Genomic DNA, 27,167 nt, shown 5'->3' on the forward strand with positions numbered 1-27,167 from the left:
ATACCTTCACAGTAACCCACATCACTCTCTGCACTAGGTGCAGGCCCAGCATGGATACTGGGAGGATTTATCAAGTCAGGTTGAGGGGGGAGTGCTAAACAAGAGTGAGGAGGAACAGTTGGAAGTGACAGAAAAGGGACAAGATTTGAATTCCTTAGCTGCCAAGGTCGGGAATTGTATGCATGGTAAGGCTGCTATCGGAGCATTAACCTTTCATAATGTCATTTGATGATATCTAAAACACCCTGTAATGTGTAATGGTGCATCTGGAAACATGCACTTCCGAAATGTGTGTCATAGCTCATGATAATGTTTAAAAATTCCAATCCAGTATTGAGTGCATGGCATCTCCACAGACACCTGCTGTGGAACCCTGGGGAATAGAGATACATAGCTCAGGAACGGATTTTCTCTTAACATAGTAAAAATGTCTAAAGGCATTTCACGGCAGTGTTATCAGACAAGATTTGACACAGCCACAAAGAGATACGAAGACAGGAGATCAAAATCTTAGTCAAAGAGATAGGTTTTAACGATGATTGGTCTGATCGCTCACGTTAAATTTGTCTACTAAAGGTATGTGAGCTCTCCCAAGAAGACAGCTGGTTAGGCCAGTCGACAACTCAGCTGCAGAGATCCAATTTCGATCCTCAGTTGGTGGCAGAGGGTAATAAAATTAGCCTCATTCCTTGGGTTAGGGAGGGAAAATCAGCCAGGATTCTCACTGTTCAGCAAACCCTGCTGCAAGGACATGTATATTGACTTTGGATAAAGGCAAATTCAGGCTTGGTTGTGATTACCTTCCCCACCATCCCCACAGTCTAATTGTTTGCTGGAATGTGGTGCACTAGCTCACAAATGAATAGTGGGCACTGAAAGGTAACCAGTGGTGGGGTACAGTAATCCAGCATGGAACCAAAGTTTGGCGGAGAGATGAAGTGAGAGGGAGAATATTGTCACAAAGAAAGGAAGAGAAAGGAATTATCCAGAACATAGAAGAACAATTCAATTCATTCAATTTTTAGTGCACAAAAGATATTTTTATTTAGGGCAGAGTATTCAGGAGAATCCACAGCAAATCGCCTGGAGTTTCTCCTGCAGCATAGGAATGATGCTGCGCCTTTTTTCTGAGGAAATTCACATGCAACTGATCTGCACCAATTTTAAGCCGAAACACTGCTACCCGCAAATGTCCTCAATTGTTTCCACTGCTTACTCATTTACATAGCTCCACCACCATGTGAAAGTCCAGCTCACATGGGTTTTCTAGATTTACCCATATAATATGCTGGCGTAGAGCTATACCCAAACATTTTGGTGCCGCATGGTTTGAAGTCACCTGACATCGGCATAAACAAGATTTCTGGAGTTTGATAGCAATTTTCTTTGTATTTTTTTTTTTACTAAGACCTGCAACATATTAAACCAAAGTCAGTCTCAGTGCATCCAACATTTTTCAGACCTCCCACCTCTTCCAGAAATTCAGATTGACTAAATAGCTGAGCAGAAGCTTCCATCAGCAAGATTCGCACAGTAACCGGCATGAATTTCATTGTAATTTCTGTTTAAGACGAATCCAGGGAATTGCCAGTCACTCCATTTGCATTGCCAAAAACAAAGGCGAGCCAATTATGCCAGAAAGATGATAAAGCAAGCAAACCAAGTACCACAACTATTTTTCATACCTCAGTATCCATTGCTCAGAGACATCAGTCAGGAGATAAGCTAATAGTGTTTAAGCACCTTCAGGAAATCTGTACAGCAAGAAAATGATTGACTGTCTGCAGCAATAATTTATTTACTGTTGTAATAGAGATCGTTACTGGAGTGATTTTTTGGGGTTATGATGCACATGTTTAAAGGGGTGGTGCTATACCAAAATGAGCTTCATAGGGAATAGTTACCTTGGATACCGATTCACAAGTGAATGTTGCTGTTTGGGATGATGTACAAGAATTAATAACCTTATGTTGTTTTGCTAGTGCCATAAGGAGCCCTGATAAGGACTGCTGATGAAGACCCTGCCAGTTGTGGCCAAGCTTGGAAGGCCACTTGGCTACGTTCGGGGAGCCAGTCCACGGCGAGGATCAGGAGGAAGAGCGGCCACATGGTCCCGGCAGCGGCTCCCGCTCACTCGGCGACTCCGCACTGTTTCCACACAAACTTTCCCCACAACTCCGGCTCGGCTCCCGGATCCGGATCCCAGTAGTAGTACACCATTGTAAAAGGGACAATGGTGGGAGCTGATGCAATGTTTTATTACATGCACCACCCCCCGCTCCCAGCTCACCCCCTCACACCCCCTTCCCCCACCCCCCATGCACCCACTTTCCAGCTCCCCCCTTGCACCATCTTCCCCTCGCACCCCCTTCCCCTGCACCCCTCTCCCCTACCCCCTGCAGACCCCCTCCCAGCTCCCCCCGCACCCCCTTTCCTCCACCTCTTCCCATCGCACTCCTCCTCCTCGCACCCTCTTCCCCCCTTCCCTCCACCTCCTCCCACCGGCATCCACCTACCCCTGTGTAAAGGCCCCAACAATCCCACTGCCTTGTGGGCGTCTCGGGAGAGACCAAGGCTAAGGGAGTAAACCCTAACAGAAAATCCGGAGCGGAACCCCAAAGGCGGTCATGTGTCACTTTTGGCATGTTTCCGGCAGTTCCTGCAGCCATACCGGTGCCAAACGTCGTGCTCTGCACTCCTTTGGACCCCACCAGAAAGGCCGAGAGGGGGGTTTTGACGCTTGGGCAACTCACAAGCTCCATACATTTGCCCAGGCATGCGCCATGGAGAGGTCACTCCATAGTCGCCTCACAGTGACCAAATCAACACGGAAGGCAGCAGTTACGGGTTATAAGTCCAGCTCAATTGGCGTAGAGATTGGGCGCCACGGGTTGCCTTTGTCGGTGGGAGAGGTCATCGCATCTCACTGGACAGCTACCACCCGCCTCAAACCGGGCAGTCCCCGGTCAGTAAGGTTCTGTCCTGTCACAGTCCACCTGCTTCAATGGGTGCTTGGAGCTCAGGGTTATTGCCCGACAAGTGGACTGTAACACCGCACCAAATAGCACGACCAAAAAAGGAAAGACGGTACCAGCCCTTCGTTTTGCAAGCTGGAATGTCAGAACTATGTGTCCTGGCCTGTCGGAAGACTTTACACAAATCAACGATTCTTGGAAGACCGCTATCATCAACAACGAGCTCAGTAGACTCAATGTGGACATTGCAGCACTTCAGGAGACATGCCTCCCTGCGAGCGGATCACGAAGAGAGCAAGACTACACCTTCTTCTGGCAGGGTAGGGATCCTGAAGAACCAAGACAGCATGGAGTGGGCTTCGCCATCAGAAACTCTTTGCTCAGCATGATAGAGCCACCCTCAAATGGCTCGGAACGCATACTGTCCATCCGACTGTGCACCACCTCTGGTCTAGTACACCTACTCAGCATCTATGCTCCAACACTTTGCTCCCCACCTGAAGCTAAAGACCAGTTCTATGAGGAACTCCATAATATCATTAGTAGCATCCCCAACATCGAATACCTATTCCTGCTGGGGGACTTTAATGCCTGGGTTGGGGCCGACCATGACTCATGGCCTTCCTGCTTTGGGCGTTACTGCATTGGAAGGATGAATGAGAATGGACAGAGACTGCTTAAGTTGTGTACCTATCATAACCTCTGCATCACCAACTCATTCTTTCACACTAAACCCTTTCACCAGGTTTCTTGGAGGCACCCAAGATCAAGTCGTTGGCACCAGCTGGACCTCATCGTCACAAGGCGTGCCTCTTTAAACAGTGTTCAAATCACACGCAGCTTCCACAGTGTGGACTGCAACATTGACCACTCCCTGGTGTGCAGCAAGGTTAGCCTCAAACCAAAGAAGCTGCATCACTCCAAGCAGAAGGGCTGCCTGCGCATCAACACTAGCAGAATTTCTCATCCACAGCTGTTACGCAAGTTTCTAAATTCACTTGAAAAAGCCCTCCAAAACACTCCCACAGGGGATGCAGGGACCAAGTGGACCCACATCAGAGACGCCATCTATGATTCAGCAATGACCACCTATGGCAATTGTGTGAAGCGGAATGCAGACTGGTTTCAATCTCACATTGAAGAGCTGGAACCTGTCATAGCCGCTAAGCGCATTGCACTGCTGAACTACAAAAAAGCCCCCAGCGAGTTAACATCCGTAGCACTTAAAGCTGCCAGAAGCGCTGCACAAAGAACAGCCAGGCGCTGCACAAATGACTACTGGCAACCCCTATGCAGTCATATTCATCTGGCCTCTGACACAGGGAATATCAGAGGGATGTATGATGGCATTAAGAGAGCTTTTGGGCCAACTGTCAAGAAGATTGCCCCACTCAAATCTAAATCAGGGGACACGATCACTGACCAACGCAAGCAAATGGACCACTGGGTGGAACACTACCTAGAACTGTACTCCAGGGAAAATGTTGTCACTGAGACCGCCCTCAATGCAACCCAGTCTCTGCCAGTCATGGATGAGCTGGACGTACAGCCAACAAAATCGGAACTCAATGATACCATTGATTCTCTAGCCAGCGGAAAAGCCCCTGGGAAGGACGGCATTACCTCTGAAATCATCAAGAGTGCCAAGCCTGTTATACTTTCAGCTTTGCACGAACTGCTTTGGCTGTGCTGGGATGAGGGAGCAGTACCACAGGTCATGCGCGATGCCAATATCATCACCCTCTATAAGAACAAGGGTGACCGCGGTGACTGCAACAACTACGGTAGAATCTCCCTGCTCAGCATAATGGGGAAAGTCTTCGCTCGTGTCGCTTTAAACAGGCTCCAGAAGTTGGCTGAGCGTGTCTATCCTGAGGCACAGTGTGGCTTTCGAGCAGAGAGATCCACCATTGACATGCTGTTCTCCCTTCGCCAGCTACAGGAGAAATGCCATGAACAACAGATGCCCCTCTACGTTGCTTTCATTGATCTCACCAAAGCCTTTGACCTTATCAGCAGAAGTGGTCTCTTCAGACTACTAGAAAAGATTGGATGCCCACCAAAGCTACTAAGTATCATCACCTCATTCCATGACAATATGAAAGGCACAATTCAGCATAGTGGCGCCTCATCAGACCCCTTTCCTATCCTGAGTGGCGTGAAACAGGGCTATGTTTCGCACCTACACTGTTTGGGATCTTCTTCTCCTTGCTGCTCTCACATGCATTCAAGTCCTCAGAAGAAGGAATTTTCCTCCACACAAGATCAAGTGGCAGGTTGTTCAACCTTGCCCGTCTAAAAGTGAAGACCAAAGTACGGAAAGTCCTCATCAGGGAACTCCGCTTTGCTGACGACGCTGCATTAACATCTCACACTGAAGAGTGTCTGCAGAGACTCATCGAAAGGTTTGCGGCTGCCTGCAATGAATTTGGCCTAACCATCAGCCTCAAGAAAACGAACATCATGGGACAGGACGTCAGAAATGACCCATCTATCAATATCAGCGACCACACTCTGGAAGTGGTTCAAGAGTTCACCTACCTAGGCTCAACTATCACCAGTAACCTGTCTCTCGATGCAGAATTAAACAAGCGCATGGGAAAGGCTTCCTCTGCTATGTCCAGACTGGCCAAGAGAGTGTGGGAAAATGGCGCACTGACACAGAACACAAAAGTCCAAGTGTATCAAACCTGTGTCCTCAGTACCTTGCTCTATGGCAGCAAGGCCTGGACAATGTATGTCAGCCAAGAGCGACGTCTCAATTCATTCCATCTTCGCTGCCTCCGGAGAATCCTTGGCATCAGGTGGCAGGACCGTATCTCCAACACAGAAGTCCTCGAGGCGGCCAACATCCCCAGCATATACACGCTACTGAGCCAGTGGCGCCTGAGATGGCTTGGCCATGTGAGCCGCATGGAAGATGGCAGGATCCCCAAGGACACATTGTACAGCGAGCTCGTCACTGGTACCAGACCCACCAGCCGTCCATGGCTCCTCTTTAAAGACATCTGCAAACGTGACATGAAGTCCTGTGACATTGATCACAAGTCGTGGGAGTCAGTTGCCAGCAATCGCCAGAGCTGGCGGGCAACCATAAAGACGGGGCTAAAGTGTGGCGAGTCGAAGAGACTTCGCAGTTGGCAGGAAAAAAGACAGAAGCGCAAGGGGAGAGCCAACTGTGTAACAGCCCTGAAAACCAATTTTATCTGCAGCACCTGTGGAAGAGTCTGTCACTCTAGAATTGGCCTTTATAGCCACTCCAGGCGGTGCTGCACAAACCACTGACCACCTCCAGGCGCTTACCCATTGTCTCTCGAGATAAGGAGGCCAAAGAAGAAGAAGGAGCCCTGTGAGGAACTCCACCACAGAGGCACAGGAGAAATACAAAAAGAGCCATCTTACCACCACAGCCACAATAGGGCAAGCCAGTGGCATGATCAAAATGAGGTTCTGTTGCCTTGACCAATCTAGAGGCGCCCTTCAATACTCCTCAGCAAGGGTCTCCCGGATAGTAGTGGTGTGCTGTGCCCTGCACAAAATGGCACTGCAGCGAGAGGACTGGAGCGGTTTAAGAAGGTAGCTCACCACCACCTTCTCAAGGGCAACTGGGGATGGCCAATAAATGCTGGCCTAGCCAGCAACTCCCACATCCCATGAATGAATAAAAGAAAAAAACAGCAAACCTCCTCAATACAGACACACATCCACCCACCTATCACATTCACAGCCTCATCTCCTCATCAAGGCGGCTCATGCCATTCAGCGGCATTTAACTGACCAGCGTCAATGGGGAATCCAACAAATTAGATGCCATAACAAAAAATAGTTCACAAAAACTCATTCCTTCAGTCAAATAAAAGAGCATCAATGTCACACTAACAATGTAATAAGCACCCAAGTGATCCCCTTTGAGCAACTAAGACATTTTCATTGGATTTTTTGTATTACATCTACATTGTGCTCCCCCTGTAGCTTCAGCAGAGCTGGAGGCAGGCTGCTCTTTCCCCTGCTCTAACACGAGATAACCATGATGAATGTCCTCTGGGTTTTGGAGCCTGTGCGGGCCCCACAAAATAGAGACCCACCTGCATCCATGAAGCAGCAGACTTGGTCATCGGGGGATGACAGAGTGTGTTGGCTCTTCCTGAGGGGGTGAGGACAAGGGCCAAGATGTGTGAGAGACTTGAGAAGAGCCTGCACTGCCATCAGCCTTTTCTCCATCTTTCCTCTCAGGGCCCACCTGCACTTCCCTACTAACTAACAGTAGGAGTGTTGTGGTACATCTTTCAAAGGTGTGGTTATGTTTCTGATTTACAAAAATGTAAGGGAAATGATGGAATCTACCATGTGACTGCTACTTTGTGTGTTAGCCTATAGAGAGTAGCTGTCCAGACCAGACCTATGTAAGATAAATCCTAGTTGTACACTTGCCGTATAGTCATAAATAAAGAACCTACGTTATGTGTTAATTCCTTATGCATGGCTAGTACTTGTATATAGTCAACACTAACACAAGGTGAGGAAAACACATTATGGGTGGCAGCGGTGGAGATTTTTCAATTTTAAACTCCACCTTCTCCAATATGGTGCCAGTTCACAGACACCAGAAGATCATCGAAGAATCAGAGGGACCTGACTTTTGACTACATCGTTTGCAACACCACGGCAGCCTGAGTAGGCAGTTCCGCACTTGTGTAGGTGTAATATTACCTGTTCCTTTGGTATGTGAACTATTGTAAGATTCACACATGTATACACACAGATACTACAAGAGCACATCTACACACAACTTACTCTGTCGACCTACACCCATGACTCTCTGGTCATGTGTGATGCAACAATACTGCCTCTGGTGACTCTTCACTTGTAGCTTCTTAAAGTGATCCCACAACATCCCCCCTTTTACCAAAGTTAAAAAATATGTATAATATACGATGATGTTACATAGAAACATTGAAAATAGGAGCAGGAGTAGCTCATTCGGCCCTTCAAGCCTGCTCCGCCATTCATTAAGATCACGGCTGATCATCCAACTCAGTAACCTGTTCCTGCTTTCGCCCCATACTCTTTGATCCCTTTAGATCCAAGAGCTATATCTAACTCCTTCTTGAAAACATACAATGATTTGGCTTCAACAGCGTTCTGTGGTAACAAATTCCACAGGCTCACGACTCTCTGAGTGAAGAAATTTCTCCTCATCTCAGTCCTGAAAGGTTACCCCATATCCTGAGACTATGACCCCTGGTTCTGGACTCCCCCACCATCGGGAACATTCTTCCTGCATCTACCCTGTCAAGTCCTGTTAGAATTTTATAGGTTTCTAAGAGATCCTCCCTCACTCTTCTGAACTCCAGCGAATATAATCCTAACCGACTCAATCTCTCCTCATACGTGAGTCCTGCCATGTCAGGAATCAGTCTGGTAAACCTTTGCTGCACTCGCTCTATAGCAAGAACATCCTTCCTCAGATAAGGAGACCAAAACTGCACACAATATTCCAGGTGTGGCCTCATGAAGGCCCTGTATAATCGCAGCAAGACATCCCTGCTCCTGTACTCAAAACCTCTCACTATGAAGGTCAACATACCATTTGCCTTTTTTACCGCCTGTTGGACCTACATGCTTACCTTTAGCAAGTGGTGTAAGAGAACACCCAGGTCTCACTGCATATTCCCCTCTCTCAGTTCAAAGCTGTTCAGATAATAATCTGCCTTCCTGTTTTTGCTACCAAAGTGGATAACCTCACATTTATCCACATTATACTGCATCTGCCATGCATTAGACCACTCACTTAACTTGTTCAAATCACCCTGAAGCCTCTCTGCATCCTCCTCATAACTCACCTTCCCACCCAGATTTGTGTCATCTGCAAATTTGGAGATATTACATTTAGTTCCCTCATCTAAATCATTAATATATATTGTGAATAGCTGGGGTCCTAGAACCCTGCGGTACCCCACTAGTCACTGCCTGCCATTCGGAAAAAGACCCATTTATCCCTACTCTTTGTTTCCTGTCTGCCAACCTATTTTCTATCCATCACAATAGACTACCCCCAATCCCATGCGCTTTAATTTTACATGCTAATCTCTTATGAGTGACTTTGTCGAAAGCCTTCTGAAAGTCCAAATAAACCACATCCACTGGCTCCCCCTCATCAACTCTACTAGTTACATCCTCGAAGAATTCTAGTAGATTTGTCAAGCATGATTTCCCTTTCGTAAATCCATGCTGACTCTGCCCGATTCTACCACTGTTCTCTAAGCGCTCTGCTATAAAATCTTTGATCATGGACTCTAGAATTTTCCCCACTACCAACGTCAGGCTGACTGGTCTATAATTCCCTGCTTTCTCTCTAACTCCCTTCTTAAATAGTGGGGTTACATTAGCTACCCTCCAATCTATAGGAACTGTTCCAGAGTCTATAGAATCTTGGGAGATGACCACCAATGCATCCACTATTTCTCAGGCCACTTCCATAAGTACTCTGGGATGCATACCATCAGGCCCTGGGGATTTATTGGCTTTCAATTCCATCAATTTCCCCAACACCATTTCTCTGCAAAGACTGATTTCCTTCAGTTCCTCTCTCTCACTAAGCCCTGTTGTAGTTCAGATTGACTATGCAGGAATAAAACAAAATATGATTTACAAGTAAGCAAGTTTAACACTCTCTAAAACTTAGCGGAGGTTTGCTTATTCATCCCAATCTTGTTATCATAAATCTTTTCCTAGAGCTGAGCTCGTTGTGACAACTCCTCGGAGACTCTGCTAACTCGGAACTCTGGTTAGCATGTTCTTCCTCTGCTTTCGTAGCCTTTGTATATTCATCTTCAGACTTTGCCTTTGATTCTGTCCGCAAGGCCACTGGGATGTCACATGTAGAGTTGTTGTATAGCTCCCCGAGTTGACCTCAGTTCCATCTGAGAATTTCACCTTTGGGTGTCTGGACCCTGTACAACCTGGGCTGGTCGCATATCCTAGCATCCTCTGCTGGATACTAGGTTCCTGACAAATAATTGTGGACTCTGACCTCCTTACCTACTTGCAATGGAGCTAATTCTAGTCCTGCTTGCCTGCCATACAATGCCTGCCATACAATGCCTGCATCTTACCTTGTTTGGAAAGCAGTATATTCTTTACTGTGGAAAGCTGAGCGAGATGATGACTGGGCAGGGTAGTTCTTACCTGCCTTCCAAACATCAACTCTACAGGCGACAGTAAGCCTATGTCCAATGAAGTAGCTCGGAGGTGCAGCATTGCAACCTTAAGATCTTGTCCGGTCTGTCTACACTTTAAAGTTAGTGATTTGATGGTGCACACCATGCATTCAGCCATGCCATTGGAGTTTGGATAATGTGGCGACCATGTCACGTGACGGACTCCCCAACTGGCACACATGTCTTGGAATGGTTTTCCTGCATGTTGCAGCTCTTTATTGGAGATAATTTCCTCTGGCATGCCAAATAGGATGAACAGACCACTGACTGTATCAGCAACTACTGCACTTGACATTTCTCATAGCTGCCTGATGATCGGAAACTTGGTGAAGTAATCCATAACAAGGAGGAAATTATCACCTTGAACGTGAAATAAATCTATGCCAATCTTTTCCCAAGGATGTGAAGGTGTTTCATGTGGGATCAAAGGTTCCTTCTGTTGATTCGGCTGACAACTTTGACGTGCCTCACAGGATTTCACCACTGTCTCAACGTCAATGTTGATTCCTGGCCAGTAGACATCTCTCTGGCAAGGCAATCTAATCCTAAATGCCCTTGATGCAGTTGGGTTAGAATATCTGAATTCAGAGTTTCAGGTAACAGGACTTGTTTCCCTTTGAAAATCATGCCTTGTGATATCCCGAGCTCATCTCGATACAACCAGAAACAGCGTTGACTTTCGGTTAATTCCTGTATGGTATCAGGCCATCCTTCCACAGTCACCTTCCAGAATAACAATAGGGTAGGGTCACATGCTGCCTCATCTCTTAGGTGTTCACATTTTTGGGGTCCAAAACTCATGAGATCAATCTTCAAGCATCTTCAATCTCAGTATCCACACTGTGGCCATGCAAGTCAAGTGACACATCTGCATCTTTATCCATGTTAGGCAACTTGTTCAGGGTATCCAATGTGACCATTTTGCTGCCTGGTTTATATTGGATATCACAATCGTAGCCTTGAACCTTCATCAAAAGCTTCTGCAACAGAGAGGAACACTAGTAAGCGGTTTGCGCCATATGGTTTCAAGTAGCTTGTGGTCAATCTCCAGGGTAAAATGTTTTCTGAACAAGTAGGTGTAAAACCTGGTGATACCAAAAACCAGAACTAAGGTTTCACATCTGAGGTTAGAGTAATTGGATTTGGTTTGCGAGAAACTCCTTGAGGTGAAGGCAACCGGCTTCCCTTCCTGCACCTAACCCCTTCTGAGACGCGTCGACCTTGCGTATGGTCTGTTTGGTCGGGTCGTAACACTGCAACATGCTGTCTTGATTTGACAGAGCTAACTTTAAGGACTCAAACACCTGCTGGTGGTCTTCCTGCCACAAGTAAGGGGTATCTTTATGCAGTAATTCCCTAAGCAGTGCAGCTCGCTGAACAAAATTGTGGATGTACCGTGCCAAAAGGTTAAACAGCCCTAGACACCATTGTAAGTCTTCCTGGTCCTGAGGATTTGGCAAAGCTCTGACATCTTCGGTCTTATCTGGGTCTGAGCATATTCCTGTGGCGGAATATATTGACCCAAAGAAGTTGATGTGCCCAATGTTAATCTTGCACTTCTTGCTATTAAACACAAGGTCCTCACAATGAGCAGCCAGAATTAGCAAATGCAAGTTTCGGTCATGTTCTGCCTTGCCCAATGTCTCCACATGCCACAATCTTTGCACTGGTCCTGGTACGCCAGACAACTGCAATTCAGGTGAGTCAGGCCACATTTGCCATAAGACTTAACAGACTTCTGATCCTTGGTTATCATACCAATTGTCGTAGCTGCCTCCAACGCTTATAACTGTTGACACCCAACCATGATGGCTTCATCTATGGTGTGCTCTTTCTTCATTTCTATCAGTCTTTTTGAAAGGCCTCTATTGAGATAGACGTGATTGCTAGCTCTATAACTCGATCCAACAATTCGATATCTGCCAAGTCACATGCTTGAGCTTTGTCTCGGAACCTTGCAATAAACTGGTCAATGGACTCATCTTGCCTTTGCCGGTAGGTCATAAGCTCTAGGCTATGTACTCAGAAATTGACCTTTACCTTGAGTTGATCTTCCAGGAATGCCCATAGCTTGCTCGGGTCCTTCTGACCCTCAGCCGACAATCCTGATATGTGGATCTGTTGCAAACCCTCGTTGCCCAGTGCAATCTTGATTTTCACAGTTTGTTTCTCTGGTTTGCTCACTTCTTGATCCAGGAAAAACATTTCCAAACATTGTCGAAACAGTTTAAACTCAAGATGTTATGTCCGACGCCTTCCACTCCATAATTGGATACTCGAATGCCATTTTCGTTGTGATCCTGCTTCTGTATAAATATAGGACTTTTCACAGGTTTCCTTTTACCAGGCACACTTTTTTCTCTGCTTTACAGGTCCTCTCTGTCACAGGCACATCTTTCTATTTCCTTTTTTAGACAGGTTAATTTTTTGTAGGACAGCCTCTTTAGATGTGAGACGACAGCTGCTTTTTTTGTTTACACAGCTAGGACTGGATTTTGTGCAGGATGCAGGGCTCCCAGTGCCAGGTGGGAAAAACCTGCCCCTGCATTTTTTGGCCTCCAGAACTTTATAGGGCAGGGGATCCCGCATCCAAGAGCTGCCGGCCAATCACAGGGCTGGCAACTCAGTGGTATCGGCAGCGCCACCAGGTGCAGTGGCCATTGCCGGTACTACAGAGACCTAGGACTCAGGCCCAGCACTGGAAACCCAAAACACAGGTAGATGAGGCAGGGTCATCAGGGCCGGTCTGGAAGGCCCTGGCGAGGGGGATGTGGGGGGGCGTGTGGTCGTGCGCTCCAGGGGGAGGTGTGTCCCATAGGGGTATAGTTGTTCCCGGAGGTCCTCTGTGGGCCACAACTTGCCCCGAAAGAGGGACTCCCCCCTCCCCCCCAGCAACCCTGCAGGGACCCCAGTAGCAGCAGAAAGATGCCGTGAATTGGCCATTGTTAGGGCACTTAAGGGTCTTAATTGGCCTCTGGGCAGGAAGGTCATCATTGGCTTATCCTGCCCCCGGGAAGATCGAAACCGGGAATCTCACCATGTAAATGCAACATAAACATAAAGAGCTGTGGAGGACCATTATAAAAGGATGGCCAAACTCAATTCACAACTTGAATGAAAATGTCAAACCTTTCTGGGCTTATAGGGATGAGCTTGGGATTTCTCGAGGAGTAATTTTCAAGGGCAAGCAAATTCCTATTCTGAGAGCTAACATATTGCAACAATTGCACCAGTCACATATGGGAATCGATGAGACAAGAAAACTAGCCAAAGAGACAGTCTATTGGCCTGGAATGGATAATGACATGGAATCTGTTGTCAAGGAATGTCAGGCCAACATGCCTAGTCAGCGTAGGAACCACTTCTACCCCACGAGGTTCCTACATATCCATGGACCAAAATGGCCACTGACCTCTTGCACATTCATGGTGGTAATTTTCTGGTTGTAACCGATTATTTTTCCGAATTTCCTATTGATCATCAATTGCATGGCACGTCTAGTTCAACTATGGCACACACATTAAGTGGAATCTTCAGTCTGTTTGGAGCACCCAAAGAGGTAATCTCCAACAATGGGCCTCAATATGCCGGAAAGCCATTCCATGATATGTGTCAGAAATTTGTCATGGACCACACTACTTCTTCACCTCATTACCCGAGACCTAATGGTGTCTCTCATTCTTAAGGGCAGGTAGACTAATCAAGATCTACATATAACTTTGCTGTATCTTAGAGCAACTCATCTAAGTTCTACTGTTCCATCTCCGGCAGAATTGATGTTTGGAGGACAGGTACACACAGCCTACCTACCATCATTCTACCAATCCGGAAGTCTGAGAAACACTTTTGGACAAACAGGGGAACATGAAGGATATGCATGACAACCATGCAGGTGGAGAGTTACCCAGTCTGTCAGTCGGACAGCAAGTCAGAATAAAACATCCTACAAGTGATACGTGGAGTCCAGCAGAAGTTTCCAAGATATGTCCAGGCTCACATTTATGTGAAGTTATTACATCCAATGGTACGACGGTGAGATGAAACAGAGGTCAAATGAAAGAAGTTCATGATCCTGGATCACCGCATGATTCCATTGCAAACAGGACAAGATGTAAAATCAAATCTCAAACAAAGTTTACACACACTACTTCCAAGAAGAGTCTGTGTGAAACTGTTCAGCAATCTGAGAACAGATATACAGTTACCAGACAGAAAATGCTGGAAATACTCATAGGTCTGGCAGCATCTGTGGAGAGAGAAGCAGAGTTAACATTTCAGGTCAGTGACCTTTCATCAGAACTGGCCAAAGGTCACAGACCTGAAACGTTAACCCTGCTTCTCTCTCCACAGATGCTGCCGGACCTGCTGAGTATTTCCAACACTTCGTTTTCATTTCGGATTTCCAGCATCTGCAGTATTTTGCTTTTATACAGTTGCCAAGGCAGGATGTACAATTAAACCACCACTGCGTTATCGAGAATTATGGGTCTATGAGTTTTGTGTTTACAGCCTTGCATGATGTATATTTGTAATTGACCGCTCTTTGCTGAATTGTTTATAGTTTGGTTTATTCATTTAAGGTGGATAATTTTTGTTTAGAATAAAGGGGGATGTTGTGGCACACCTTTAAAAAGGTGTGGCTATGTTTCCGATGTACAACAGTGTAAGGGAAATGATGCAATGTACCATGTGACTTCTACTCTGTGAGTCTGTAGAGAGTAGCTGTCCAGACCAGACCTATATGAAGGGGAAAGAGGGAGGAGAGAAGTGAAGAGAGAGAGAGAGAATGGAGGAAGAGAGGAGTGAGGGAGAGGGGGAGAGGTAGAGGCGGGGGAGAGGGGGGAGCGACAGAGGGGAAAGTGAGAGGAGGGAGAAAAGGGGGGAGGGGGGGAGAGAGAGGGTTGAGGCTTGGACACAGAGAGGGAGAGAGACAGTGAGAGGGGAGAGAAAGAGATCAAGATCATATCTGACAGATGGACATTTATCCTGATTCTCTGCATCGCTACATCAAGTGTGTGGGAAGACATTGACTACTAGTGCAAGTAAAAACAATTCCAGGTATCTCACTAAATAGGGAGAAATGCATTTTAAATCGGACTGTGTTTTGATGGCATTTGCTTGGCTATACACTTTATAAACAGACTAATTGCCCCCATGTCCATGGCTGAGTCAATAATTTTGTCAAATGGCCATGGTGCAACATGTTGGTGCCTATCCCTTGCCGATACCGGGTCCATTGCTTTTATTCATATATATTAATGACTTAGATTTGGGTGCACAGGGCACAATTTCAAAATTTGCAGATGAAACAAAACTTGGAAATATTGTGAACTGTGAGGAGGATAGTAATAGACTTCAAGAGGACATAGGCAGCCTGGTGGAATAGGTGGACACATGACAGATGAAATTTAATGCAGAGAAGTGTGAAGTGATACTTCTTGATAGGAAGAATGAGGAGAGGTAATGCAAACCCTAGAGTACAATTCTAAAGTGGGTGTAGGAACAGATAGACCGAGGACTATAGGTACACAAATCATTGAAAATGGTCAGGCAGATTGAGAAAGGCATATGGGACACCAGGCTTAATAAATAGGGATATGGAGGGTTTTTTTTATTCATTCATGGGATGTGGGCATCACTGGCTATGCCAGCATTTATTGCCCATCCCTAATTGCCCTTGAGAAGGTGGTGATGAGCTGCTTTCTTGTCCCGCTGTAGTCCATGTGAGGTAGGTACACCCACAGTGCTGTTAGGAAGGGAGTTCCAGGATTTTGAGCCAGCGACAGTGAAGGAACGGCAATATAGTTCCAAGTCAGGATGATGTGTGACTTGGAGGGGAACTTGCAGGTGGTGATGTTCCCATGCATCTGCTGCTCTTGTCCTTCGAGGTGGTAGAGGTCGCAGGTTTGGAAGGTGCTGTCTAAGGAGCCTTGGTGCGTTGCTGCAGTGCATCTTGTAGATGGTACACACTGCTGCCACTGTGCGTTGGTGGTGGAGGGAGTGAATGTTTATGGATGGTGTGCCCGTCAAGCAGGCTGCTTTGTTCTGGATGCTGTCGAGCTTCTTGAGTGTTGTTGGAGCTGCACCCATCCAGGCAAATGGAGAGTATTCCATCACACTCCTGACTTGTGCCTTGTAGATGGTGGACAGGCTTTGGGGAGTCAGGAGGTGAGTTACTCGACACAGGATTCCTAGCCTCTGACCTGCTCGGGTAGCCACGGTATTTATATGGCTACTCCAGTTCAGTTTCTGGTCAATGGTAGCCCCTAGCATGTTGATAGTACAAATGCAAGGAGGTATGATGATCCTTTATAAAACTCTGTTTCAGCCACAACTGAAGTATTGTGTCCAATACTGGGCACCACACTTTAGGAAGGATTTGAAGGCTTTAGAGAGGCTGCAGAAGAGATTGACGAGAATGGTGCCAAGGATGAGGGACTTCAGTTAAGTGGATAGATTGGAGAAGCTGGGGTTGTTCTTAGAGAAGAGAAGGTTGAGAGGAGATTTGATAGGAAAATTCAAAATCATGTGGAGACTAGACAGAGTAGATACAGGAAACTGCTTCCATTGGCAGAAGGGTCGAGAACCAGAAGACACAGATTTAAGGTAATTGACAAAAGAGCCAACAGTGACATGGGGAAAAACATTTTTAGACAGCGAGTGGTTAGGATCTGGAATGCATTGCTCAAGTGTGTGGTGGAGTCTGATTCAATCATGGATTTCAAAAGGGAATTGTATAAGCACCTGAGGAGAAAAGATTTTCAGGGCTATGGGGAAAGATCGGGGAAATGGGACTAGCTGAATTGCTTTTCCAGAGAGGCAGCATGGACTCGACAAGCTGAATGGCCTCCTTCTGTACATAACTGATCCATGATTCTATGACTCCACGGCCTCCTCCCTCAGCTGCTGGACTAGTTCCGGCAATGCCGGAGATCAAAGACACGAGTTAGTGCTGAACCTAGGTGAAATAGGGTTCCAAGTTATAATAGTGCAGATCATCACATTTAATATATTGGTGACATCGATTTAACATGAGTGACAGTTAAGTGCCAAGTGACAGTGTGATATTTAATGCTGTAACCAGATGTCTGGGCCACCCCTATCTCTCCATTGGCAACGGCCTATGCAGGTGCCAGCCTGTTGAGCTCTAGGGCTTCCTCCTCCATCAATGTCAAGATAGCCATAGCTGTAGCTCTACTCCCAGTTCTTTGCCTCTCCCTGGAGTTGTGGGCTCTCTTCTCCTGTAATGAGAAAAGGCAGAGAGCTAAGAGTGAGGGGTTCACTGATTGCTGAGGATGGAGGGTAAACATTTGAGGAGGGTGACTGTGAGGAATGAGAGTGAGAGGGTAATAGGTTGTGGGTGAATATTGTACATTGAGATGATTTGAGGAGGAGGCTGGAGAGAAAGGAATGTGTGTGTGACAGCAAGGTGTGCCAGTTAGAGGAGTTCTGTGCAGAAGACTGCTAGGGAGGTGAGAGAGTGATGGCTGCCAGCTGAGAGTTCCAGGACACTCAACTTGCTGGACCTCATGAGATAATTGAACCTTTTTCTGGTATTGGATCCAGGTCCTTGGCACCGCACTGTTGCTGCTCAGCACCTCAGAAACTTGAAGCCATGCCTGCTGGCTGGCCTTCTCCTGCTATCCTCAGGGAAGAGGACTTCTCTCAGTTCCCTGGCTGCTTAATCATCACCTCCAGAGAGGAGTCTGCGAAACATGGGGTAGCTTTTTCATATCTCACATACATGTTGCAGCTCTTTTCTCTCTTCAAAGTGGATTTTTCTAAATTGGCTTTTTCTAAGCTATGGCCACCTTGACATTGTTGAAGGAGGAAGCCCTAGAGATCAGCAGACTGGCACCTGCATAGGCCATTGCCAATGGAGAGATAGGGGTGGCCCAGAGACCTGGTGACAGCATTAAATATCACACTTTCACTTAACTGTCATTCATGTTAAATCAATGTCACTAATATATTAAATGTGATGATCTGCACTATGCTAACTTAGAACCCTTTTCATTGCTGCATTGGGCCCGTCATCCCACCTGCCCGCCCACTTTGATTGGTTGGAGAGCCCAGAGGTGGTCTGCTAATTGATTTGCTCTTGGAAAGAGCAACCACATGGCACAGAAATCGGGATTCAGGTTCCCAGCCCAAAAATGGTCCCACCATTCTGGCAGGGCCTAAGGTGGTAAGATTCCGCACAACATTTCTGCTGCTACCGATCTGTTCAACCATACCCTCACCTCCATTTTTGTTGCCCTTGTCTCCATTAAAACCATTATTCTCTTTCATCCTGGTCCTTCCCCTGGTATGTCCCTTATTTTCAGTCCCTTAAGTCCATAGTTGCTTATGGCAGAAAACTGGCTTAGCCAGATCTTTCTGGGCCACATAAAACACTACTGGGTCATGGTTTCGTCTGTCAAAACTGCTCTGTATTCCAGGATAATTTTAGAGTGAAAAGATGTAACCCCAGTTTTTCTCTCCACTAAAAACCATCTTCTGAAACCCCTCTCGCTTGCTTTCTCCACCCTCACCTCCAAAAACAAGTGCAAGGAGCTCATGGACTTCTTTGCCACTAAGATTATGACCATCCATTCAGCAGTGGCTGCACTTCCATCTTCCCCCTACCCCACTGGGCCAAACTTTCCCCATGTTCCCTCCCAGCCCTATCCTGGCATGTGAATTTTTCTCCAGTTTCTCTCCTATCTCCCCTCATGCTTTATCCAAGCTCATCTTATCCATGATAACCACCTCCTGCTCCCTCAACTCTATTGCCACTAAAGTGCTGACCATCCAACTTGCCTCCCTGGCTCCCATGTTAACTGGTGTTGTTCTCCCTCCTCAGGTATATACCCTTCCCCTTCAAATCTTCAGTCAGCATCTCCTGCCTCAAATACACACCTTTGACCCCTCTGTCCTTGAAAACTGCCACTTAATCTCTGACCTCCTTTCCTCTCCAATGTGCTTGAATGTGGTGTCACCTCCCAAATCCGTGCTGATCTTTCCCAGAACTCCATGTTTGAATCCCTCCAGTCAGGTTTTCACCCTTGCCACAATAATCAAACGGCTCTTATCAAAGTCACAAATTAAAACCGACATGGCTTGGAACTTGATAAACTTGTCCTTCTCAAGCTGTCTGCAGCTTTCAACACAGTTGACTACACTATCCTCCTTCAAGTCTACTTCTCCATTATCCAGCTGGGTGGCACAGTGGCGCAGTGGTTAGCACTGCAGTCTCACAGCTCCAGCGACCCGGGTTCAATTCTGGGTACTGCCTGTGTGGAGTTTGCAAGTTCTCTCTGTGTCTGCGTGGGTTTCCTCCGGGTGCTCCGGTTTCCTCCCACATGCCAAAGACTTGCAGGTTGATAGGTAAATTGGCCATTATAAATTGCCCCTAGTATAGGTAGGTGATAGGGATAGGTGGGGATGTGGTAGGAATATGGAATTAGTGTAGGATTAGTATATAAATGGGTGGTTGATGGTCAGCACAGACTCGGTGGGCCGAAGGGCCTGTTTCAGTGCTGTATCTCTAAACTAAACTAAACTTCATTCGCTTGGTTTCATTCTTATCTATCTAGTCGTAGCCAGAGAATCACCTGCAATAGCTTCTTTTCCTGCTCCTGCACCGATACACCTGGAGTCCCCCAGCGGTCTATCCTTGGCCTCCTCTTAACATCAGTTTTCACATGTAGGCTGATGACACCCAGCTCTACCTTACACCAACTCTCTAAACCCCTCCACTGTCTATAATTTGTCACACTACTTGTCCCACATCAAGTATTGGATGAGCAGAAATTTCTTCCAACTAAATATTGGGAGGCCCAAAGCCATTGTTTTCAGTCCCCGCCACAAACTCTGTTCCCTAGCCACCAACTCCATCACTCTCCCTGGCAACTGTCTGAGTCTGAAGCAAACCCTTTGCAACCTTGGTGTCATATCTGACCCCAATATGAGCTTCCAATCACATATCTGCGCCATCACCACCAAGACTGCTTATTTCCACCTCCATAACATCGCCCGACTGTACCCCTGCCTGAGTTCATCTGCTACTGAAACACTCATTCATGCCTTGCTTATCTCTAGACTTGACTAGTAGACTGCCAGCCTTCCATCTTCCACCTTCCATAAACTTAATCTCGTCCTAAACTTGCTGCCCATATCCTGATTTGCACCAAGTCCCAGTCACCCATCACCTCTGTGCTTACTAACCTACATTGGCTCCCGTCTGAGCAACACTTCAATTTTAAAATTCTCATCCTTGTTTTCAAATCCTTCCATGGCTTCATCCTTCCCTATCTCTGCAACCATCTCCAACCCTACAGCCCTTACCTTTTCTCGACCTTGTTTGTAGCAGATGTCCTTGCCACCTGCACAGGCGAGCAGGTTAAAATCGCAGATGGTGGGATCCTGGTGGCTCCAGAGCGAGTAAATAATTCAGGCCATTTTAGCTACCTACCCATCCTGTTTTGATCTCCCTTGTCTCTACCTTCAGTAAGACAGGTTCCCCCCAATACTACACCCTTCTCTAATTTCTCTCCTTTATCACTTCGTACCCTCTCTAATCTCACCTTGTCCATTAGATTTGACTCCTGCTGACTAGTGGACTGCTGAACACCCAGTTTCTCTTGGCTCCCATGTTGCTGGCATCGTAAATAGTTCCCTTCGCTGAGATACTGTCCAGTTGCTTTGAAAAATCTAATGTTCTTTCTAAGCTATGCAGCCTCGCGGGTCACTCAGCAACCCAAAAGTCCCTGTGCAGGCCATGTACAAATTGGCCTCTTTAAATTACCACGCAAAAAAATTTAACAGGGCCACGCACTTAAAGAAATTGCCCGCACGTTCAAAAAAAAAGTTAGAAGGAAACGTCAGTCAACACCCCTTCCTCAGAAAATACTCTCTCACCCCCTCTATCCTTGTCAACTACTGTCCCATTTCCAACATCCAAACAATTTGTATTTATCTAGTGCGTTTAACATAATAAAATGTCCCTGGGCTTTCCACAGGAGCATTATCAAACAAATCTGAGCTACATAGGAGATATTAGGGCAGATGGTTAAAGAGGTAGGTTTTAAAGAGTGTCTTAAAGGAATAAGGAAAGGTAGAGAGACAGAGAGGTTTAGGGAGGCAATTCCAGAGCTTCGGGCCTCAGCAGCTGAAGGTAAGGCTGCTATCAGTGGGTGATTAAAATCAAGGATATGCAAAAGGTTAGAATTGGACTGTCCAAAGTCCTTGAATATGTTGTCACCTGTCAAATCCATGCCCACAGCTCCCTGTTTGAATGTCTCCAAACATGTTTCTGAATCTGTCACAGTATTGATAATATTATCAAAGTCAAAAATGCCATTCTTTATGACTGTGACCGTGGTGCGTTAACCCATCTCATCCTTCTCAACCCCTCCACCGCCTCACAGGACCGAACAGGCTTGAGGGGCTGGATGGCTAACTCCTGTTCCTAAGGCAGGAATTTTACATTGCAGCAGTGGTCCCACCTACCAGCTTAAAAGTCGGGGGAGAGCCTGCCTCCGCCGGGCCTCGAAGCCACGCAGCAAGTTTGCATGTAATTGGCCTCGGTTGGGATTTCCACCCCCCCCACCCCCAATGCAGGAAGTTCCACCTCCAAGAGCGGCCAGCCAATCAGAAGGACAGCAGCTCCTCAGTCCCAGCAGCATCAGCAGGAGGGGTGGACACTGTTGTGACTGCACCCAGCCAGAAGAGAACCTTGAAAGCCCACCTCCAAAAAGGTATGTGGGGTTCAGGCTTCATCAGGAACGATCAGCTGGGGGCAGTGGGGGTAGTTTTAGTGGGGGCGGCCCATGCTGCTGGGAGGTCCCTCCATGGTGCACAGGGTGCCTGATCAGGAGGGTCCCCCAGCCCATAAGAAGGCCACCAGGTATTACTGGGTGACCTACTAAGGTGCCGCAGTGCCCGTTCGCCACTTACAGGCTTCAAATGGCCTGCAGCAGGCGGGCCGTCACTCGTAAAATAGCAGTGGGGGCGAATAGGCAGCGGGAATGGCACCCCCACCTCCCACTCGCTTTTATGCAACCCCCACCCCCCCCCCCGCCTGCCTCCAACCTGCTTCCGGGGTGGGGAGGTGGGGATCATAAAATTCCAGCCAATGTTCTTATGACACACAGCTCTACCTCCACTTTCTTCCACAGCCCCTCCACTGCCTCTATGTGGCCAGGCTGCTTGTGTGACATCAAGTCTTTGATATGCTACAATTTCCTCCTGATGAGCATTGGGAAGAATGAAGCCATCAGCTTTGACCCCCACCACACACTCTGTATCCTTGCCACTGGTAATATTCCCCTCCTCAGTCAAGATTTCAGGTTGAACCAGACTGTTTGCAACCTCAGTATTCTATTCAACCCAAAGTTGAGCTTCTGACTCCATATCCTCTCCATCACAAAGGACACCTACTTGCACTTACAAAACATTGCCTGCTTCTGGCTTTGCCTCAACCTGTCCGCTACTGAAACTCAATCATGTCTTTGTTACCTCCAGATTCGACTGTTCCATTGCTCTGCTGACCAGCTTCCGGTCCTCAATGCTGTGTAACTTCAGCTCATCCAAATTGCTGCCGCCCATATCCTTATCCCACACTCATCCATTGCTCCCTGTCCCACAATTTAAAATTTTCATCCTTGTATTTAAATTCTTTCATGCCCTTGCCTCTTCCAATATCTGTAACCTCCTCCAGTGCTACAACCCTCACACAACCTTATATTCCTCTGATTCTGGCCTTTTGTGCATCCCAACATTGGCCGCCATGCTTTCAACAACATGCTCTAGAATTCACTCCCTGAGCCTCTCAGTCTCTCCACCTCCCTTTTCTCCTTTAAAAACTTCTTTAAAACCCACCTCTTTGACCAAACTTTTGGTTACCCAATCTAACATTTCCTTCTGTGGCCTGGCATCCAATTTTATCTGATTATACCTCAGTGCAATGCCTTGGGGACGTTTTCTAGATTAATGGGGCTATATAAATGCTAGTTGTTGCTGTCAGAATGGTTTCTGACAAAAGATTTGATAATCATTACCCTGTCCATACTGGGTGTGCGCCTATTGTACAATCCTGCTCTTACTTTAGCATGAATTGACTCTAAATTGGATGGCTGATGTATGAAACAGTACAATAATTGGTTTATTTCAGACGTTTAGTCTAACGTCATTGTTGGGACAGAGTACAGAGAGCAGGATGTGTAATACCTGCCCTTTTACCTCCTCTCTCCTCACTATCCAAGGCCCCAAACACTCCTTTCAGGTGAAACAGCGATTTACTTGTACTTCTTTCAATTTAATATACTGTATTCGCTGCTCACAATGCCGTCTCCTCTACACTGGGGAGACCAAATGCAGATTGGGTGACAGCTTTGCGAAACACCTCTGCTCAGTCCGAAAGCATGACTGCGAGCTTCTGGTTGCTTGCCATTTCAACACTCCCCCCTGCTCTCACACCAACATTTCTGTCTTTGGCCTGCTCTAGTGTTCCAGTGAACATCAATGCAAGCTCGAGGAGCTGCTCCTGACCTTTCGATTAGGCATTCTACCATCTTGCGCACTGAACATTGTGTTCAATAACATCAGAGCATGATTGGCCTTTTATTTAATATTTTATTTTTTAACCATGTGCCTGCTTTTCATGTAGTCAGATCTGCTCATTATTCTGCTATTGATACTCTCTCTGGACTAATGCTTTGTCTTTCACCACAAGCATTAACACACTCTTTGCCTTTGTCCCAGAACAGCTTTGTTGTTTAATCTCTCCTGCCCTATCAAACACCTTCCCTTTGTTCTCTCCCCCATCTCCCTCCCCTTCACTTGCTTAGAACCTAATTCTTTTCTAACATTTGCCATTTCTGATGAAAAGTCACAGACCTGAAATGTTAACTTTGCTTCTCTCTCCACAGATGCTGCCAGACCTGCTGAGTATTTCCAGCACTTTTTGTTTTTATTTTAGTACAGGGACCATTGTTGTTCAGTGAGCTGTGCTTTGTTTATTGTTTGTAAAAATGTTGAAGGCAGGGTAAAAGACTGTTTGACTGACCAGGGCAATTGGAGATGAGAGGCCATGTGATGAAACCTCCAGGAACCCATTGGCAACCCGAACTGCAGCTGACCGAGTAAAGTCAGTTAACATAGCAATAGAGCATTATGTTCAGAGACCATTGTAGGAATAAGCCTATTTGACAATTTACTATTAAGGTGATTATACCCCTTTATCTGATTTACATTAAATTTCTTTGTAGTTAAATATCCACGTTTGAGTCTTTTTAATTCAAAGTCACTTAATTCCAATGACCCATTAAATCAGACTTTTTTTAGATGGTATAGCAAATCTAGCTTTAATTAAATTGCTTCATTTAAAGTACTTCTTTGTGCAAAAACAATTTAGAATGTACAGCAGCAGACTGTAATTGGTGTTTTTTTTTTTGACTGGGCAGTTTTAGTGCAGCACACATTTCACAGAGCACAAACTGCCTTCCATAAGTTTATATATTATTTATGTGGCTTCGACAACAGCAGCTATCAGGAATTTTAATTAGTTCACTGTAAGGTTGGAGAGCCTGGTAGATTTGCGCAAAATCCTTGCATACTGCTAACCCTTTTTTGCATACAGTTGCTCGTGATTTACAAAAGGGAAACAACAACAACAACTTATATTTATATAGTGCCTTTAATGTCATAAAATCTCATAAGGTGCTTCACAAGAGCATTATGAAACAAAACTAGACACCAAGTCACATAAGATGATATTAGGGCAGATGGTCTAAAGCTTCGTCAAAGAGGCAGATTTTAAGGAGTATCTTAAAGGAAAAAGAGGGGTAGAGAAGAAGCAGAGAGGTTTAGGGAGGGAATTCCAGAGCTTAGGGCCCAGGCAGCTGAAGGCACCGCCACCAATAGTGGAGCAATTAATATCAGGGATGCTCAAGAGGCCAGAATTAGATGAATGGAGCTATCTCATAGGGTTGTGGGGCTGGAGGAAATTACAGAAATGTGTGGGTGGGTGAGGCTATGGAGGGATTTGAAAGCAAGGATGAGAATTTTAACATCAAGGCATTGCTTAACTGGGAGCCAATGTAGGTCAGCAAGCACAGGGATGATTGGTGAACAGCACTTGTTGCACGTAAGGACACAGGCAGCAGATTTTTGGATGACCTTAAGTTTATAGCGGGTAGAATGTGGGATGCCAGCAAGGAGTGCCTTGGAGCAGTCAAGAAAACAAGTAACAAAGGCATGAATGAGGGTTTCAGCAGAAGATGAGCTGAGGCAGGGGCAAAGTCAGGTGATGTTACAGAGGTGGAAATAGGTGGTCTTAGTGATGATGCAAATATGTGGTCAACAGCTCATCTCGGGGTCAACTCTGATGCTAAGATTGCAAATGGTCTGATTTAGTCTCAGACAGTTCCCAGGGAGAGAGATGGAGTTGGTAGCTAGGGAATGCACCATACTTAATATGGTAGAACTGATTTGGAAATGCTTAGAACCTAGTACCAGCTGCAAAAATGAAGCATTGAAGAGCAAAGATTCAATGCCTCTCTCCTGGTACTTCTGTTGACCTGAATGGAGAATGGTTCCAAAACTTTCTGTAACTATGCTTACATATATAAATTAAGCAGGAAGAATGGTGGATAGGAGCAGGATGAGAACGAAGGAAAACAAATGAAGGTTGGGAAGCTCCAAAGATATGGCAAAGAGAAGGATGAGGTCTTTGAAAAACAAGAACAGATAGTATAGGGCAAGCACGTGGCATGAGGTTGCACCACTTCTGGACAATGATGCTGCACAGTGATGTCCAGATACTATTCTGAGATTTTGAAAAACAAGGAAGGAGGTGGCAAAGCGAAAGGAACTAGGAAGGGAATTCCAGTGTGTGAGTGTATTGTGGCTGTAAAAGTAACCATTAATGGCAGAACTGAGGAAGGAAACAGAAAATAACCCAGTGGGAGAGAAGTGGGTGATGTACTTGGCAATGTATAGTGTAAGTAGATTGCTAGGGTAGTGTGGACTGAAGCTGCAGACAAAGCTGAATGTGTTAGCATTGTAACCAGGTGTGGAAGTTGCAGCTTTGCATGTAATTTTATCAGTTGAGAAAACAAAGTGAAAGGCTAAAAGCTATTCTACAGGAGGCTCACCAAGGCAGAAAAAATGAAATGAACTTGCTGTGAATTGATAAAGAGTGCTTAGGTGACACCAGGAACAGGTTTTAAAAGCCTGCCCATTGTATTGAAGTCCTGGGAACGATTGAGTTAGAACAGAAGACTGTGTGACACGTGTGATTTCAATACAGCAAGCGTGTAGGAAGGAGGAAAAGCTTTTAAAACAGCATATTTTCACCTTGAGCGGAACAAGAAAGAAAAGCTCTGAGTGCTGATCACAGTGATCTTAATAAAACTAAGACAAGAAAGGTTATAGCATGTTAGCAGAATTCAAGTCCTGAATGGATAGGGCTCTGTACAAGGTGCATTTATGCTATCCAGATTTTATGACCTTATTTTTGAGGCTAACCTCAATGCATCTCTCATCTCGCCTTTGACACTGCCTTTGTGTCGTGATAGGTTTTGCTGTATAACAAGGAGACCCAGTTTGCAAACAAATCGGTGGCATGTCGGGGCGCGGGCTGAGTGTGAAATGTACTCTCTGGCTATGTCTGAGACCCTGAGCATTTTAACTCCCGGGCCTCACTGGTCAATGCCTGCCTGAAATGGGTGGAAAGCAGCAGCTGCACGGTAGATCAAAGACGACACTTGGGTAGCCGGAGGGTACCGGCAAGAGGGAAAGGGGGTGTCGAGGGAAGGACAGGCCCCAACTTTCCTTTTGGGAATCAGAAGAGTATATTCAAGTAATGTAGAGAATATTCAAGTAATGTGGGGCATATCCAGGTAATGTGGGGCATATTTGTGTAGTGTGAGTGGGTAGTGTGGGGTATATTCAGGTAAAGTGCGGCATATTCAGGTAGTGTGGGCGT

Source organism: Heterodontus francisci, chromosome 16 (assembly GCF_036365525.1).
Source record: "Heterodontus francisci isolate sHetFra1 chromosome 16, sHetFra1.hap1, whole genome shotgun sequence".
In the NCBI taxonomy this organism is placed as follows: Eukaryota; Metazoa; Chordata; class Chondrichthyes; order Heterodontiformes; family Heterodontidae; genus Heterodontus; species Heterodontus francisci.